Source organism: Ammospiza nelsoni, chromosome 4 (genome assembly GCF_027579445.1).
Source record: "Ammospiza nelsoni isolate bAmmNel1 chromosome 4, bAmmNel1.pri, whole genome shotgun sequence".
Taxonomy (NCBI): Eukaryota; Metazoa; Chordata; class Aves; order Passeriformes; family Passerellidae; genus Ammospiza; species Ammospiza nelsoni.
In genome coordinates this window covers 72,278,036-72,295,342 of record NC_080636.1, presented here as the reverse complement: position 1 = coordinate 72,295,342, position 17,307 = coordinate 72,278,036, and the positions used below count along the sequence as shown (strand labels likewise).

Here is a 17,307-nt window from a genome sequence, read left to right as displayed (position 1 = left end):
CCTGTTTCATGTTTGATGAGAAAGGCACAAAAGATAATGGAAACAAAAAGCACAGCTGTTAATGCCAGCATGGAATTTTGAGCTGTATGTGGGATGACAAAATAGACCATGGGAAGGTGTGCCAAAATCAACCAAACATTCATATTGAGAGTTTCCTAATTATTTTATGTTTATCTAATCAAAACAAGCACTGCTGGAAGAGCTCAAGTAGAACAAGGATGATTATTCTTCAAGGCTTGTTGTTCAAAATTTGGTATCTAAATCTTCAGTTAGACTCTAAGGCAATGTATCAAAATAATTGTCTCATTGCTTTACAGTTCATTGAAGGAAACATAAAAATAGTCTTAATCATATACTAAGCAAAAAAAATTTGCCCTACATTTTAAATCACAGGAGTTGTCCTTTTTAGGAGATTTTGAAGGCTGGATTCTAAAAAAAAAAAAAGACTACTACTCATAAAAAGAGCACTTTTTCATTGATGATGTATCTGTAGACAGTACAAAGTTGAATTCTAAAACAGACAATAGTTCCAAAAGCTACAATATGCAATCAGTTGCAAAAGTCAATTACAGCTTGGATCAGTCCAAATTTTACTCAATTCCTTCAATGATAACATGTGGAAAGAATCAATATAAACTGAATCACAACTTATGATAGCTTTTCTAATACCACACAAAAATTTGTCTGCCCAAAACAGGCTTTATGAACTGACCTGTGTACAGTAAACTGCAGACTGGTCAATGGTGTGTTAAGACCTGTTGGATTTATCTACATACAAAGAATAAGGGCCAGTTGCATAATGTCCTTATTTTGGATTTAATTACAATCAATTATGTTTCAGATGGGAATGAATGAGTGATTTGAAGAAAGATCTGAAAGCTAGGATAGAATTTAAAGCAGGCTGGGCATACATTGAGGTAAGGTTTACTAAGGAGTCATTGCTTATAGATTTGAAATTACACTTCTGCATCCTAACATGCAGGATCGGTCTGATGAAACTGTACTTGATAAATATTCTACAGAACTGGATAGAAATAAAATCCATGCACCAAAATAATAATCCATGTTATTTTCCTACTTTGTTTACATAACAATGCACTTTTCCATGCTATCCCAGCTATGATTTAGTTTTTCAGCCATCACTGTTTCATATGTAGTCACACACTGCTTCATACATAGTCAAATAGAGCCACTGGACCAGCTGCAGTCTTAGTTGAATAGATCCAAGGGCAGAAAATCAAAGCACTCTCCATAATAGTGCTCCTAATGTTTGAAATTAGATATGTTGTTCCAGGTTCATTTTTCTGAACTGTTTTTTAACTCCCTTCTTATAGTGTTGCTGGAATCCTTTAGCATATTCACAGCATGATGAACTGGGCTTTGTTTCTGCATATTTAGTTTTAGAGTGAGGCTGCTCCACCGAATATAAATGTACCACCAAATTAGGAAAGAGTGAGAACATAATCTCCACAATTATTAAACTGTATTTTATTTTAAAGCTGTATTTCAAAGGATATTTGCACTAAAGCTGCACTACCAGTAGGTTGTGTGATATCTTACTCTGCTTTGCTACTACAGCCCTGTCTTGGCAAGGGGTTGAACTACATGATCTCCAGAGGTCCCTTCCAACTCCAAAAATTTTGTGATTCTGTGACACTTGTACCTGACTTACTGTTAAACTACCTATGAGTTATTTCTGTGTTGCATGATGGGGTTAGCAGTCACAGCTGAGATAGTTAAAAATTCACTCTTACTACTTCTGTTTTGCATCCACAGACACTTAGACTAAAATATGGTCCTACATCAATGGCAGCTTTAAATAAGATAATGCAGTTTTGCTATGCTTTTATGGCTGGTCTAAGCAAATCTTTTAATAGGTCATTGTACTGCTTGGCACCTATAGAAGGTTTGAGTTTTATTTTGAAGAGCTTTGGGTAATTGCTATCCAGTCATGTTGTTGCCAATTCTACCATAAATGGCATTACTAAAGCTTATACATAGTGCACATGCCTTGTCCTTTTGATTTCTTTTTATCACCTGCATTTTGGGAGTACTAGCTAAAGAAAAAAAAAAAAAAAAGAGCAAATCTATTCCATGGATATCTCATTAATTTTGCCATTTCTGTATTTGCCAAGTCACTGGCTCTGAAATACATTCATTATTCAAATTTATCTGGGAGTTTATTGGGTGAATATATTTTCATCTGTAGACAATTTTTAATAGATTATTATGAAGATTACCAATTCATATTTGATTTATTATTTTCTGTAGTAGATATAGAGATTCTAACATGTAAATTTTTATTTTCAAGCAGATATTGAACTGAGGTTTCTTAGTTCTGCAATTCAGAGTGAATTTTTGTTTATAGTTTCTATTTTTTTATATGAAACAAGTAATGATTTATCCCTCTGACTTTTCTTCTTTGCTTCTTTCATTTTGAACAAAATCTTGCTTAGTGTTCTCCATTAAAAAAATAGCAGGTGAAACATGAAGTGATCTCATTATATTTATTTTCCCTTTCCTCAGTATGGTATGTACTGAGTTTTCTTATCCATTCACTCTCTCTAACTATTTCACTTATTCCAAGAATTTAATTCTGTTCTCTCTTTCTCCATCTCACCTGCTTTTTCTTTTATTCTTCAACTCTTGCTTTGGTCTTTTAGTAATTTCTTATCTCTACTTCCTCTACTCAGCTGTCTAGAGAATCTTTTTGTCTGTGTTCTTGTATTGTCATTTAACCTCTTCAGTTGTTTCAGTGATGCTTCTCTCAGGAAATACCCTTTCCTGAAAATATAACTATCTGTTCTTCAAATCCTTGTCTTCTGTCCATGTTTTAAAGTTGCCAATTCCATACTGTTTGTAAGTCACTTTACCTAATCCCCACCTCTCTGTCTAGACCTCAGCTTTAGTTTTTCCTCTATCACCCCTCGAAGACACCAATATATGGTAAAATACCTCCCATATGAAATGTTACTAGGTGTAGAATGCTAATTTTATGTTGTGCATGATTGCAGGTAGAGTAAGGAGAGGTTTTTGGGTTTATTCCCCTGGTTGCTGTGTTGAAACTTGACTTCTGCCTCTTTGCTGCTCAGTTAGCCACTAAGAACAAACACCTCAGAGGTGATTAGCAATTACATGTGCCTGAAGAAAATACCTTTTCCAAGTAGACATTGTTTCACCCATATCTATTCACTGAATGAAGAGCTGCTGGAGAAAACCACTGGTGGTGTGTGTGGACAGAAACTGTGCTAGAATGTATATGTGCTTACAGATAAGGACAGAATGGGCATGCATATTTCACCTGCACTGCAAACCTGATGATTTATTTAGCAACTTTGTAGCCTTTTATTAAAGCTTTCTAATGTAAATTCACACATATGTCACTTGATGTCTTAAATATCTATAATTGTGAGCAGCACCTAATATACTTTCATAATGCATGCTATGAGCTGTGTAAATCTCTGAATTCTGAAACCTCAGAATGATGTTGGCTTCCTGACTGGAAACAAGTGACTGATTTAGCAGAGAAGCAAATGCAGAACTGTGGTATGTATTCTGATCCTGCTTCAAGATGTTGACAATGCAACTGTACTGTCTGCACCTCTGGAGTTTTTAGTGAAATAAAAAGGTGTGTGTATATTCTGTAGCACATGCTAAGCAAAGTGAGCACAGCAGGCATTTTTACAGGGACTGTAAGTATTTTTCCTGAATCAACAGTATTGAGTTATATCAGCCAAGCAGTGCCATTTATGCTAAAAGGCAGGCTACTGTGTTTTTTCCGAGCTCTCTTTGAAGTTCAGTTGTGTGTCTTTTTGCATTGTACTGAAATATTGGATCATCACTATTGATGACTTGTAATCACTGCTTCTAAATTGACATGTGGATTGGTAAGGCAGGATTATCATGTGTTTAAGAAAGAATAAGAAATAGGAAACTTCTGTTCCCAGCATTGCCCCAGATTTCTTTTGTAACTGCTTAAACAGCTTAGCCTCTCAGTACGTTTCCCATTGAAGCAAAAAGAGGGCATCTGTGTTTTCTTTCCTTGGGGAAGTATATGAAAGTAATGTGATCTGTATTTGTGAATAGTAGTAAAGTAATCAGATGTGTTAAGGATAAACACAAAAAAAAATTCTTATATAATGAATTCCAGCAACTTCTTTGTAATTGCCTTAAACTGAAATAATACTTTTTTCCTATTTTTCTTCCAAATTTTATTATATTCATGTGTAACTGGGTAATCCTTCTCAAGTTTCTATAAATTCAGAAAAAGGATGAACAAGAACCTACTTGGTCTATTTCTGACTTCAATAGAAATTACATAAAGGGTAGGATAAACTATGAAGGAGGTATTTTAACTGAATATTTAACAAGCTGTAATGCACTCATTTTTTTTGTCCTTCTTGAGTAAAGCGCTTGGAGAAAATCTGGTATTTTTGGCAAATCAAATCTCAACTTTTCAAATAGTACTGTACTGATTAAAATAGATTTTTATACATGTAATTGGAGAGTATGTCATATGTAATTAAAGGCCTGTCACTTTAAATTAGGTAAGTTTTGGAGTAGAGATGGCTGATTCCTTAATTGGGTTCGTTGAGAGGTATAAAAGCTGAGGAGTCTCAAGTAACCATTTCACATCCCTCATATTATTTTAAAAATATGTGCTCATTAATATTTAACAGTATATTAGTGGCAGGAGCAAGTTGGTTTCTTGGGAATGTCAGAGTTTATAGAGTGGCCCATGAAAGGAAAGGAAAATGAAATCAAATGAATAAAATGTGTGCAGAATATAAGACTACAGATTGAATTTCATTCCAGGAACTACTTTATAATTAAGAAGGATGAAGATATCCTTTTTTTTTTAGGATGGGCCAACATGATGCTGTCATACTACCCTTTTTACATCACATTGTTCCTCTGTGCAGAAGCAGTGGCAAAATGGTTAGAAATTAGCAGTCAGGGGATGAAATTTCCATTATTCTTGAACTGCTTAGCTGTATTTTTTTTATTCTTATTCAGACTGTTAGAATGTTGTCTGGAAAGACAAAGAAGGATTCTGGCTGAGTAGTGCTGTGAACTAGCTAATATGTAGAATAATGGCATTGTCTCCCAGTTGAAAAGTTCACTGCATTCTTTACCATAGGTGGTTGTAAAATATGGGTATGAACCTTTGATGAGATTTATCTCTTAAAGAAGTGAGAAATTCTGCTGTATCAAAGTCACATAAGCCAGAATACTCATCCCATTTAATATTCCTTGTGCTCTTCTGGGACAAGCTGATTGGTCTCAAGGAGAGACAAGGTAAGATATGTCTACATATCTTATTATATTCTCCTCTTGTTCTCCAGAACTGTAGGAAAAGTCTCTTACCCTGTACAGATATCAGAGTTCACACACCTACTTGCTTCAAAGTCAGTAAATGCATTCTTTGAAGAACTGGTTCCTTTATATTCACGGTACCACTGGGGATGGGATCAGAAGCATGATGAGAAACATGACTAGGACGGCATTAGGCTACCCAACACTGTATATTAATTTAGACTTTTGTTCCAGACATGCAATCACTATTTTATTGGCCTATTCCCTAGGAAAACCCACTTGAAAATAAGTGATTGTGCTTCATCTCCATCACTGAGATTTAGGACAAATGAAGGAAAAAGTCTGAATGTCTTTTCAGAATATTTTGTGACGTGTAATTCCTGTAGTAATGTGTCGCAGACATCTTTTGTGAAAAATCTTTTCTTTAGGATTTTTCCTGCTGAAGCTGAGAAGTTTCAGCAACAAATGTAAACAATGGTTATCTGCTGCTGTGGAATGCAACAGGTGGATCTGTGATTGGTCTCCTGTAGATGTTTAAATGTGGTGACCACTCATGGCAGAGCTGGGTCTAGCTCTCTGTCTGAGACAGTTGCTTTTGTTATTCATTCTTTTTTATTCTTAGCTTAGCTAGCTTCTGAGGAAACCTTTTCCTTTCTTTTTCTTTTTAGCATCGTTATAATGTAATATGTATATCATACAATAATAAATCAAGCCTTCTGAACATGGAGTCAACATTCTCATCTCTTCCCTCACCCAAGAACCCTTGTGACCACAGTCACAGTAATGCATAAAATGAACATAAGGATGGTACTTATTCCCTGCTAAAGGGGATTTTTATTGTTTTGGAATAGGTTACCTAAACTGCAGTGACAGTGGATATTAAAAACTTGCGAGTGTGCCTCAGCAGCAGTTTAGGGTCTGCTATTGTTCTGGGTTTGGTGCTGGTGGTTTTTAACAAGGTTCTCCATAGAGTTTTTAAGCGACTATTACTGGTCACAGACTACTGGAAAACACAAAAAATGTTAAAGGAACAGAGAGAGGTCCTTACAGAGATTTTGCTTAAAAATAAAGCCATCTTTATAAGGCTGATATGAGGTGCTTGCTACTTAATTGATTGATAACATTTCAAAAGCTATCTTTTCTGTAAAATAAGTTAAACAATATTTTTTCTGCACTGGCTAGCTAAAGTCCTAGGTACATACCATATGTCTCCAGAAATCACCTGTGAGGGACTTTGAGGAAATGAGCTATAAAATAGAGGGTATTCTGTATTAGTGGACAGAAATAAATCAAATGGAAAAAAAATGATATGGTAAATTTTTACAGAGGTCAGGAGTACTACTACAGAACTTCATAGGTAGAAAATCAAAATATCTAAATATTTTGAAAAACTGTCTTAAAGAATAAAAAAGTTTAATCCGAAGACTTTGAAATTCTTGTCAATACATAATTCCTGTGAATTAAAATTCTCATCATGGCTTTAGTAACATTTTTTAATGTAAAATATTTTTAACATAAACACATGATATATTTAACTTAATAGACATTTAAATAGTCAAGAGCTGCCAGATTCTGAAATGAAGAGTATTAGCTCTTTCCCTTCCATCAGTGAATACCTTCAGCTATCAAGTTTTCTCATTTGGTTATTTGCTTTAAATACTACAGTCAATAGAAGGAGGACTGCCCAGAGGAGAAAAAAAAAAAAAAAGACTGAATTAATGTTCTGGTTTAAATCTGTTAGAAAGTTTTTTACCCTTTATACAGGCTTTCTTTAGCATGCAATGCTGAGGTTCCCCAGTAGGTGCCCTAAGAGATCTCTTATAAATGTTATCACTAGGCACTGAAATTGACTATCTGCAGCTTTCTCTTTGTATGGAGTTTTTTTTTAATAGAATCTGTATTATCTACTATTGAGTGGTTATATGCCTTCAGATTTCAACGATAATGAATAATGAAATTATTTGATCCCAAATGAAGTTGAAAAAAGCTAGATGATATGAAATTAAATATTTATCCTCATTGCCTAATTCTTTTCCAATAGTAATTTTTAATGTGGATATTAGTTATGTAGTATATTATCTCCTTCCTATTTAATCAGTTGTTACTTTATTTTCACAAGATGAGAATGGTGACACATCATCTTGTCAGAATCACTATCATGGCAAATCTGCTACACACTGAAATGAATTTATAGCATTTATTTTATTAGGCATAATGAAAAAAATCTACAGATCTAACCTCAGAGCCCACGCTTGCCCACACTGAGTCTACATCTGTTATTTTGTGGCATGCATTTGAATTATTTTGATTAATTTCAAAGGTAGGTTCCTTGTGTGTGAAAAATAATGCATATTTCTTTTTTTTTGGGTCCCTTTGGGAGAACTGGCTTTGAGGAGATATGGGGAAAACCTTAATGTGCCTTTATGATTCTTGCTGTCATTTGGGAGATCTCCTGTGACAGATGGTTGGCACAACCCTTCTCCAAGCCACGAGTAAGCTAATTTTCCTCTCTGCCACTTGCCAGTGTCTGTCATTCTGGTGCTCACGATGCCCTGCTGTTATCAAAGCGCCGGTCCAGGGCTCAATGCATTTCTTGTGCTTTTTGCTCAGCACTGAGTTTATGGTGGATGCACGATCACCTTTCATTAAAATATTGAACAGACATTGAGTGAATTAGACCAGTGGAAAATGAGGGAAAGATGTATGTGTCCAAACTTCACGCTGTGTGTGTGCAGGAGAGAGACATTTGGAGGATTATTCATGCTATCTCATATCAGAGCATCTTGAGAGTTCCTTTGCTGTCATTGACTTCAAGCTAATCAATGATCTTCACTAGTAACAGCTGCACTGAAGGGGCAGCTGTTGTCTTCAAAAAAAAGGAGGAATAATTTGTTAAGAGGAAATGGAAATTGAATCCTACAAAGGGCAGTACTTTATGGACTGCATATTTTGAAGGAATATTTCATTATTGTTAGAATTTATCGTGCCTAAAACTATTTTTGATGTTGAGCTACAAATATAATTGTGTTTAAAGTGTTGCATGTTCTTCATTCAAATACAAAACGATTAATTTTTTGGATTTTAGTCTTATTTACTACATTGTAACTGTTGTGTAGTTTTGGACAAAAAATTAATTAACATTTAGTAATATCAGATATTAATATCCTAAATTGTGGGTAACTAATATTGGGAATGCTTTTCAATTCATGTGTTTAAAGACAGATCACAGAAAAATAAAATTTTGTCATTGAACTTGCAGGTGGTGAGGGGTACTGAGCCACACAGAAGTCACTGGAATAATCTAAAGAGTAAGTAACAAGGCAAGTTTTTGAAATATCCTATTTTTGTCCCTTACTGATTAACACAAAATCCCAAGCACAAATTTAAAAAAAAAAAAAAGAATTAATTGTGTTAGGAGTGCTAGCGGTAAAAAAGCCAAGAGAATAAAAACTAGCCACTTCGGAAAAACTATGCTTACCCTCTAATTCTGCATTCATTTTGGGTACAATGCTTACAAGGAACACAATACCTTCTCCAGAATTTTTTGCAGTAGAAAAGGAGGTACAAATTAGTCAAAGAAAGTGACTATTGTTCTAACTTCAGCGAGTTTTGGAGAGGCTGTGAAGTGTAAAGCAAATGTCCATAGACTGTCCTGGTTTTTGACTGCTAACTGGAGTTAAACCACAGCATGGACAGTACTGAATAGGTTGTTAAAACTTTTATAATCTATTATTTGCATTAACTTCCCTTTAATATATTGAGACTTTGATCTTCTCTTTGTCCTGCATAAAACCTCCTGCTGTGTCAGATATTATGTTAAGCAGCGTCTCATAAATAAAAAATAGAGAATTTTTATTAATAACATCTATAGCCTAAACAAACATAAACCAGCTTTGAAGTTCTTCTGTGCTCCTTATCTTTACAAGAAAATGCCAGTACTTACTGCATGTGCTCTCTTCTGCTCAATGGCAAATGCTTCAAATATAGCAATTGGGGTAGAAAATATAGAAACCAGACATAACTGATTGTCAAGCACATGGGGCTCAGGAGTATACCAAACAGAAAACTGTCTGGCATATTATGTGGGATGTGTCAGATATGATCATTAAGTATCCAAATTAGGATTATGGAAATCAGAAATATACTACTAAGCAGCAACAGTCTCTCTGGACTAGCAATTAATTGTTAGGCACAGAGTAAGTTCATTGTAATAATGTATATTGGTCTGCATTACATCCAGTAAAGTAATATCTGAGTCACCCTGTGGATGAAAATGTTTAAACTGCAAAGGGATGATGTAATGCACGGGACACAAAACAAAAACAATACAAAGTAAACATTCACGTATTTTGTGAGTGTAAAAACAGATCCACCAATGTAGAAAATGGAGCTCACAAATAATATCCATTAAGCCAAAGACAGAAAGATGTCAGGATGTGAATGACCAAAATTTATTTCCTAACTATGGTCTATAGCGGATAGAGATCTAAATTAGAGGAAAAATTAGGAAATATGTACGCGCTAAAAATACATTAAATTTATTTTGATTAAATGTGAGATTTTAAATTGAGTACCTGAGTTTACAAAGAATAAAGGCACGTATGGTCAGATAAACACACTCAGAAATGCAAGAATGCCGGGATACCTTAATGCATTACACAGTTGTATCACTATTTACACTGAAATGTAGTAGTGCAAGTCCTCACAACATGGAGAGATTTTCAGAAGTTCTGAGGATCTTGCATATACTAGTTTGGGGATTCATTGTCTATTTATTTGCAAAGATTTCCAGTAAGTTATGATACGTCAGACCTTGCATAATTTGACCGTTTTCTCAACTACTTTAATAACTGGGTTACATAAAACATCTACGTAATTGTTGTTGTTTGTTTCATGTACTTTCATAATGGCAAAGGAGAATGGATGAACAAGGTCCCTATTCATCCTCACAACATTTCAATTTCCCCTCAGTTTTGAACAAGACAGTTTGGGGTTTAACTCTGTCCCATGAGAGTTTCTGGTGCAGCTGTGCTAGTAGACTCAGTGTCAATTTTGTACTGCAGAAATTGTCCTTAAGTAGTGCAATTATACTATCGATATTAGCAAAAAAACTGAGAGGGCTTAAAAGAAAAATGAGAAGTAAAATAATAGGGTTTCATAAATTCAACCCAGATACCAGACAAGCTGCCTTCATGATAACTGGCAATTAGAAAGGGTTGGGTCAATGAAAGTCTGCTTTATTTGGCTTTATACTCCACACTTTGTGTGTCGAAGTTAATCATGTTCCTTCTTGCAGTGCCGTGACCTAATTATCAGTCCAGTAAGAACTCCCTCAAAAAACAGTAATAGGCTAATGCAATCCAACCTGTCCTGTTTTATTATTTCCTATATTAACTAGTTCTGTTTTTAGGTATGTTATTTACTGTACCTAAAACCATTTATTTTTGTTTCTTACTGCATGTTCATTCCACATGTAGACACAAGTGCAATTAACCTAGAAAGCTGATGTACGTCAGAGCAGCTGACCTCTGTCTGGCTTTACCCTAGCCATGGGTGATTTAAAGACAGTTTAATACTTTAATCTGTAATGTATTTTCCCAAAAGGCACGGAGCAGGTAACCTATAATGGCATGAGAAGTAGATACTTAATTTTCATAATGATTTCACATTGAAGATGAAAGAGCTACTCCTTGAAAGTGGTGGGATGGATAGTAAATTAATTTAAAAGTAATAAATCAGATAACTGAAACTGTTATCTCACAATAAAGCAGATTCAAGTGAGACTTCAAATACTGTTTCTTTACTTGACTTCAAATAAATATATCTCTAAGTTTTTAGGCGATTAGTTCCAGTTGGATTTCTTGTTTTGATTGTTCCTGTTCATCCAAAGGTACCTCTTCTCGTGCTTATAAATGGAGCATGTAATTAACGGGTCTTATCTCAAGGTGATTATTTTTCCCCCTTATGTTTTGCATAACTAGATAAGATTCCAAATCACACGTCCATGTTTCTGGCAGAGGTTACCAGGGACCTCTACCTTGGCATTCAATCTGGTGCGGACGCTAGGGCTCACCGATACAGGTGTGCAAAGCCTCCAGCGTGCTCGAGCTTTGATATATTGACATATTAAAGCTCATGAATGTTGCATTACAGCCCCCTGCTCGGGAGACGCCGGCACAACACCCCTCTGTGCTCCGGGGGGGAGTTCCTCTCTGTTTCACAGCAGTTGCTCCGCTCGCTGCCGGTGCCAGCGCTGCCATCTGCCCGGGGGCCGTGAGGGGCCGTGGCCCTGCGGAGGGGGAGCCGCAGGAGGGGTTCGGTCACCGCTACCGGGTGACAGCCCCCTGCGAGAAGTGGGGACGAGAAGTGCTGGGCAACACCAGACGTCCCAGACGGCCGGCCCGTGGAAAAACGCAATAAACCAGCGGAGGGGGGCGGTGGGTGGCGGAGCGCAAGTTGGGCAGGCCGGGCGGCGCAGGGGGCGGGCGGGGGCGGTGCGAGCGGCGCGGCGGGGCGGGCGGCAGCGGGGCCGGGCGGGAGCGCTGCTGTCCGCGCCGCGCCCGGTGCTGAAGGGCGCCCGCCCGCGCCTCCCCGCGGCGCCTCGGCCGCGGAGCTCCGCGCCTGCTCCCGCCGGGAGCCGAGCCCTGCCGGGAGCTGCGCCCACTTTGCCCCGGAGAAGTCCTCGCTCGCTCCCTCGCTCGCTCACCGGATCGCCGCGGAGCCGCTTGTGGCTTTGTTAAAGGGAGAAGAAGTGCTGCTCTCTTTGCGATTTGCGCGAGGACCCGTGGAGCTGGGGCTTTTGGTTTGTTTTTTTTTCTCCCCTTGTGGATTTAAGTGACTCTTGGACAAGGTAAGCAGCAATGCCAATATATATACACACGCATACATACGTATTTTTCATGTTAATAGTAGCGGGGTGCTGGGTGGGATGGAGGAGCCGGCAATTAAAGGCAGCGGAAAGTTGGAAGCTTGGTAGCCCTTAGGTCAGTGTAGGGGCAGGGCTTGGAAAAAGGGTGCAGCTTTCAGTGAAAAGGGCTCCATAAACAAAAGATGAATCTGAGTGAAAAGTTCAAGCTTGTTTTTATTGAAAACTGGCTCTCAGGGTAATTTTTAAATGGTTGAAAATGTTTTGTGTTAGGAGTCTTGAATATTATAGAAAGATCTCAATAGACATTTCAGAGCCTACTTTGTATAAAAACCGATTTGGGGGGACTAGAGAAGCTCTGGTTGATTCAGTCTGGGGGAGGACAGGATATGCGAGGTCATTCTGGGAAGTAGAGAGTAAAGACGGAATTAGAGAGGATTTGGAAGCATAGCCGCATGTTGCTCTGTGTTCTTGTGCGTGCTGAATACGTGTGTAACAGAAGGACGGTGATACCCTGCTACTTGACATACAATTCAGCGCTGTAACGCTGTCAACTTGGGAAGCAGCGCCTTTATGAAAGGGATCATCACCACCTCTGCCTCCAAGGTCAGTGTGGGATGTGTGTTTCTGTGAAAGTCGTGAATTTGTGTCCTTTGATGTTGGCTGAACATCAGGCCTGCTCCCAGGCTGCATCTAGGCGTAAATGAGAATCCTGGATTTAATAATACCGTATTATGTTGCACTTGTAGGACTGCTGTTGTCAGTAATTGAATAGAACTGAGAAGTGTGGGCAGACGTAATGTCTCTTTTCTCAGCAGTGTTTAACATTTCGTGAGCTTGGTACGGAGCTGTGCCTCACAGAGGAGTTTGCTGGTGCCTGAGTGAGTTGTCGGAGTTGTGCACACGCAGAGCTCGGTGCTGCGCAGGGATTTCTGCACGCACGGAGCTGGGCGCCGTGCAGCGACTTGTGCACACGCAGAGCTCAGCGCCACGCAGGGCTGGCTGCCTGAGATTAAGGCAGATTCCAGAGGGAATAAGCTGCAGCTGCTGCTAGCCAGTGCTACTGAGATAACTGAACAGAGTAAGCAGGCAATGAGGTCCTCACCTTGTGTTTTTAGGATTATGTGGCACTTCATTCTCTTTTTGGTTGTGATGAATTTTCCTAGGAACTGGGACCTGACCCACAAGTGTTTTCTCTACACAGATGCCCTGCTCAGGTGCTAGCAGTTGTAGTAGCTGTGAACATAAAGTAACTTTTGTTGATGGGATGAAGCTGATGGAAGGTGACTGCTTCTTAGTATTGTAGCATTTTTTTACTCCTGCATCATTTCCTTAATGTTAAGGTGGGTTCTGTGTTGCTGAGTGTTTGTATCAGCTGAAGTATAAAGATAACCATCAGGCAGCAGCACAGAGCTACTGATGGGTGAAGTTGAAAGCTAGAAAAATGATGAGAAAGTAGCTCAGTCAACCAAGACTATCATTGCATTTGGGTAGAATTAGGAAATATGTTTTTATTGTTCTCTCCCCAGTCATAAAGTAGCTCTCTTTTTCCTCTCTCAACAGTAGGGAATGAAAGTTTATTACATAGCACTTGCATTAGTTGCAAGCCTTCATTAGCAGTCTATCCATCAGCTAAGACAGCTTTTATCATCTGTCATTGACATGAATATTGATTTGCTTTGAAATATACTGATATAATTTTAAATGATGTCTTTGAAGGTATGGAGATTCAGGATGCTTACTTTTTGAAGTAGACACTACAAAATTATTTTGAAAAAGTTATTGTGAACCACCATGTGGTGCAGACGTTACAATAATACTGAGGGGCAGGATGACCCACAACATTGCAACCCAAACCCACCAATTTCATATCTAAAATTTTAATGTTTATACAGGGCCTGAATCTGCTAATCATTGTTCACTTGAGTGGTCTCTATCATACACATAGTCGTTTTCCAGTTAACAGGACTATCTCCATCATTACGTGATTAAAAGTCATTGACCTTTCTGAGATCAGTCATTTTACCAGCATAAATCAGATGATAAACTTTGATACTAAGACATTAATTCTGTGCTTTTAAATTTATATCTGGTTGCTTTTTCTATGTAATATTTTGCCTTCATTTGTATTAGGCTGATTTATTTGACAAATCATGTTTGAAAAGTGGATATTTGAAATTATACATATACTCTGAAGAAGATAAAATGGCACTGCTATTTTTCAACAAAATGGTGTTCTAAATAGACGTATGCATTAAGTGTGGTCCATAGCCATTTTGGTCATTGGTTCTAACTAGAAGAAGTCTGTCTGCAGTGTCTGCACGTGCTTGTTCAAGCATATTTGTAAAATTGTAAGAATATGATTTTATATAACAGGTAGTTTCAAGTCCTTTATCAACATCACACAAAACTTGTTAATGACTTGACCAACCACCTGACTGAACTAATGTGAAATCAGGGAGGGGTTTTGTTACAAAAACAGCATTTAGAGAAAATTCAGGTTTACAGAGCTACTTTATGGACCCTTCTTAAGCTGACCAATGCACAAAGGTGGGCATATGAGGGCACAAGACTATTGAAAATATCAGCCTATGCACAACCCTGTCAGGGGTCCAGAGCTTACTTTTTCCAGTGGATCAATTGGTTATTTCCTGGTTTAAGGCCTTTGACAGCAAATGGTGATCAGTAAAACCCCAAATATTCTGGTTGCTCCATTCTAGGTGTGTTCTAGATGTACCATGTCTAATCATGTCAGTTTTTCATCCTGTTTTTATTTGTATGTGAGTTCATCCAATAATCCTCTATATTTGTTTAAAAGCAATATTCAATCTTAGAATAAAAGAATTGTTACAATCATGATGTTGCAATCAATTATGCTTTTTAAAAATATCAAACTTTTATTTTTAGAAAAATGCATGCTGTCCCAAACTGTGACTTTATTTAACTTTTCAGAAAATACAAATTTTCTGTCACTCTTCTGTCACTCTTAGAGACTATAAAATAATGTTAAAAAACAAAGCTCTGCTCTGTTTTGTTAGTTTCAAATCTAAAGATGGAGCTCCAATAGGAGTAGGTCTGCCATTTAACAGATCTGAACTTGGCTTTGATATCTCAAAGGTAAGAGGTCAAATGAAGTTTAGGAAGTAATTTCTGATTATTTTTCTCTAGACTGGCAAATATTATGGGATAATTGTGGATATTAAATATTGCAGGAGTGAATCACTGACTCAAGGGGAAGCAATGACTCAAGTGCCACTCTTGACTTCTACGATTTTTCTAGGCAAAAGCAGGACCATATTCGCTAACCATTCAGTGTAGCTTGGTCTGTTATGCTACATAACTTTAAAGTAAATAGATTAGCAAGTTTATTTGTAAATCTGTTTAATCCTGTTTTTTAGTTCAAGCTTTTTATTTTTTACCTTCTGAAGGTCAGGGAATAGCTGTCAGCAAATGAAAAGACTGGAAACTTATTTGCATAGGATTTTATACATATTTAATACAGCATGCTTTTTCCTGACTCTTGGTAGACAGAAAAGACAACAATTTTATATTATCAGAAGAGCAGCAAATCAAATATTTTCTCTGTAGCAAAGAGACATTGAGGAAGCTGTGGGCTGACCAGGAGCAGTGGCAGTCTAGCCCCTTTGAAAATAGTGCTGTGAGAAATTCCCTCTAACACCTCCAATATAAGGGGTTTCTACTGCCCAGGAAAAATATTCAGGAGGAATCAAACCCACAGCTTTATTCTCTTCTGTATTATTTTGCAAGTTCTCTCTTTAGGTTTTGGGTTGAGTAACCTCTATTTACAAAGTTCTGGTAGGTTGTGTTCCTTTCTAGCAGTTGCATTTGTTAACAGATGTGTCTTGATTTGGATGGGCCAGTGCAGATCAAGGAATTACTGCACACTTACTGTTGCAGAAGAACTTCAGAAAGGCTCCCTAATTGCTGGTGTCTTTCTTTTCCTCTCTGCCATTGTTACTTCTGTTTGTATTGGCTAAATATACTGGCCAAGAGAGGTTGCTGTGGTTTAGCCAGGCAGGATTCCTTACCAAGTGGGAATGAGAATGACTGGAAATGTGTTATTTGTTATCCATTTTTAGCTTTATTTGATAGCAATATTTATGCAGGTATTTACACCTTCTATCCTAGAAATGATCATGGTAAGTCTATTCAATTAATCACTCTTTATACCATACATTATGTAAAATTAGGTAATTGGTTGCATTGCTGAGTCCTGCAAATCTTAAGAAAATAAGTTCTAAAGAGTTAAATGAGGGGAGAGTTGGTAATGCTTAAACTGATTGCTTGAAGTAGGTTGAAGTTCACCGTTAATTTGCATTTGAATTAACTGAGGTTGGTGTCCAGCCGTGCTTTTCAGAGCAGACTTCAGAAAGACTTTTTTTTGTGCAATAAAGTACTTGGAAATGTTAGATGGAAGATGAAGGATATTTAAAATATTTCTTTCTTTTCCTGACAGAGAGAGCTTTCTTCTCATTTTATGCCAAGTGAGGTTTATTGTAATCTGAAATATTTTTACCACTGAATAGGCAGTCTTGTGGTAAAAGCCACTATCATTTTCACATCAGCATATTAAAAACTTTCTGAAAGTATTTTTAGTTCCTTCATAAAGAATTTCCTAATATCTGCAAAAAGAAACAAAGTAATTTGAAAGCAGCTCATAACTTTAATCAGATAAAAAACCTATTACTAAAAATACGCTTATTAAATGATAGGAACTTCTAGATTATTACTGTACATGCTTTTACTTCCATTAAGAAATAAAATATTTTAGAGGCTTTCTTTAGAGGCATTGTAACTCTGAACTGTTCATGTTTTTGTTATTATAACAGGCCTTTGTCTTCCTAAATAAAATGTAAATCATTATACACATTTAAAGAAATCAACAAGCAACAAAACAAAAGCAAGTAGAAAATTCTTACGTGATGAGCAGTAGAAATAAACTTTGTTTTCAAAGAGCTTGCAGATTATGATTTGTTCCAAAGTTCAACATTTCAAGTTCTATTTCCTTTATGTCTTTTCTTCTGTAAGCTTTATTTAAAATACCTCTATAACTGATAATATATGTTCTTTATGGGTTTTATTAAATTTTGCTATAAATTATTACT

The 17,307-nt window shown here is 37.1% G+C and overlaps 1 protein-coding gene across 3 annotated transcripts in view; it reads left to right on the top strand.

Moving 5' to 3' along the window:
- FSTL5 (follistatin like 5) overlaps window positions 1–17,307 on the top strand; it is a 377,325-nt gene that overhangs the window by 95,185 nt on the left and 264,833 nt on the right. For 2 of the 3 annotated variants that reach the window (XM_059470973.1, XM_059470970.1), the window contains exon 1: window positions 11,987–12,166. The gene's annotated coding sequence lies outside the window, so the exon portion shown is untranslated. Of the gene's footprint in view, window positions 1–8,575; window positions 8,625–11,986; window positions 12,167–17,307 lie in introns of those variants that run through there. The other variant, XM_059470972.1, reaches the window with a different exon arrangement.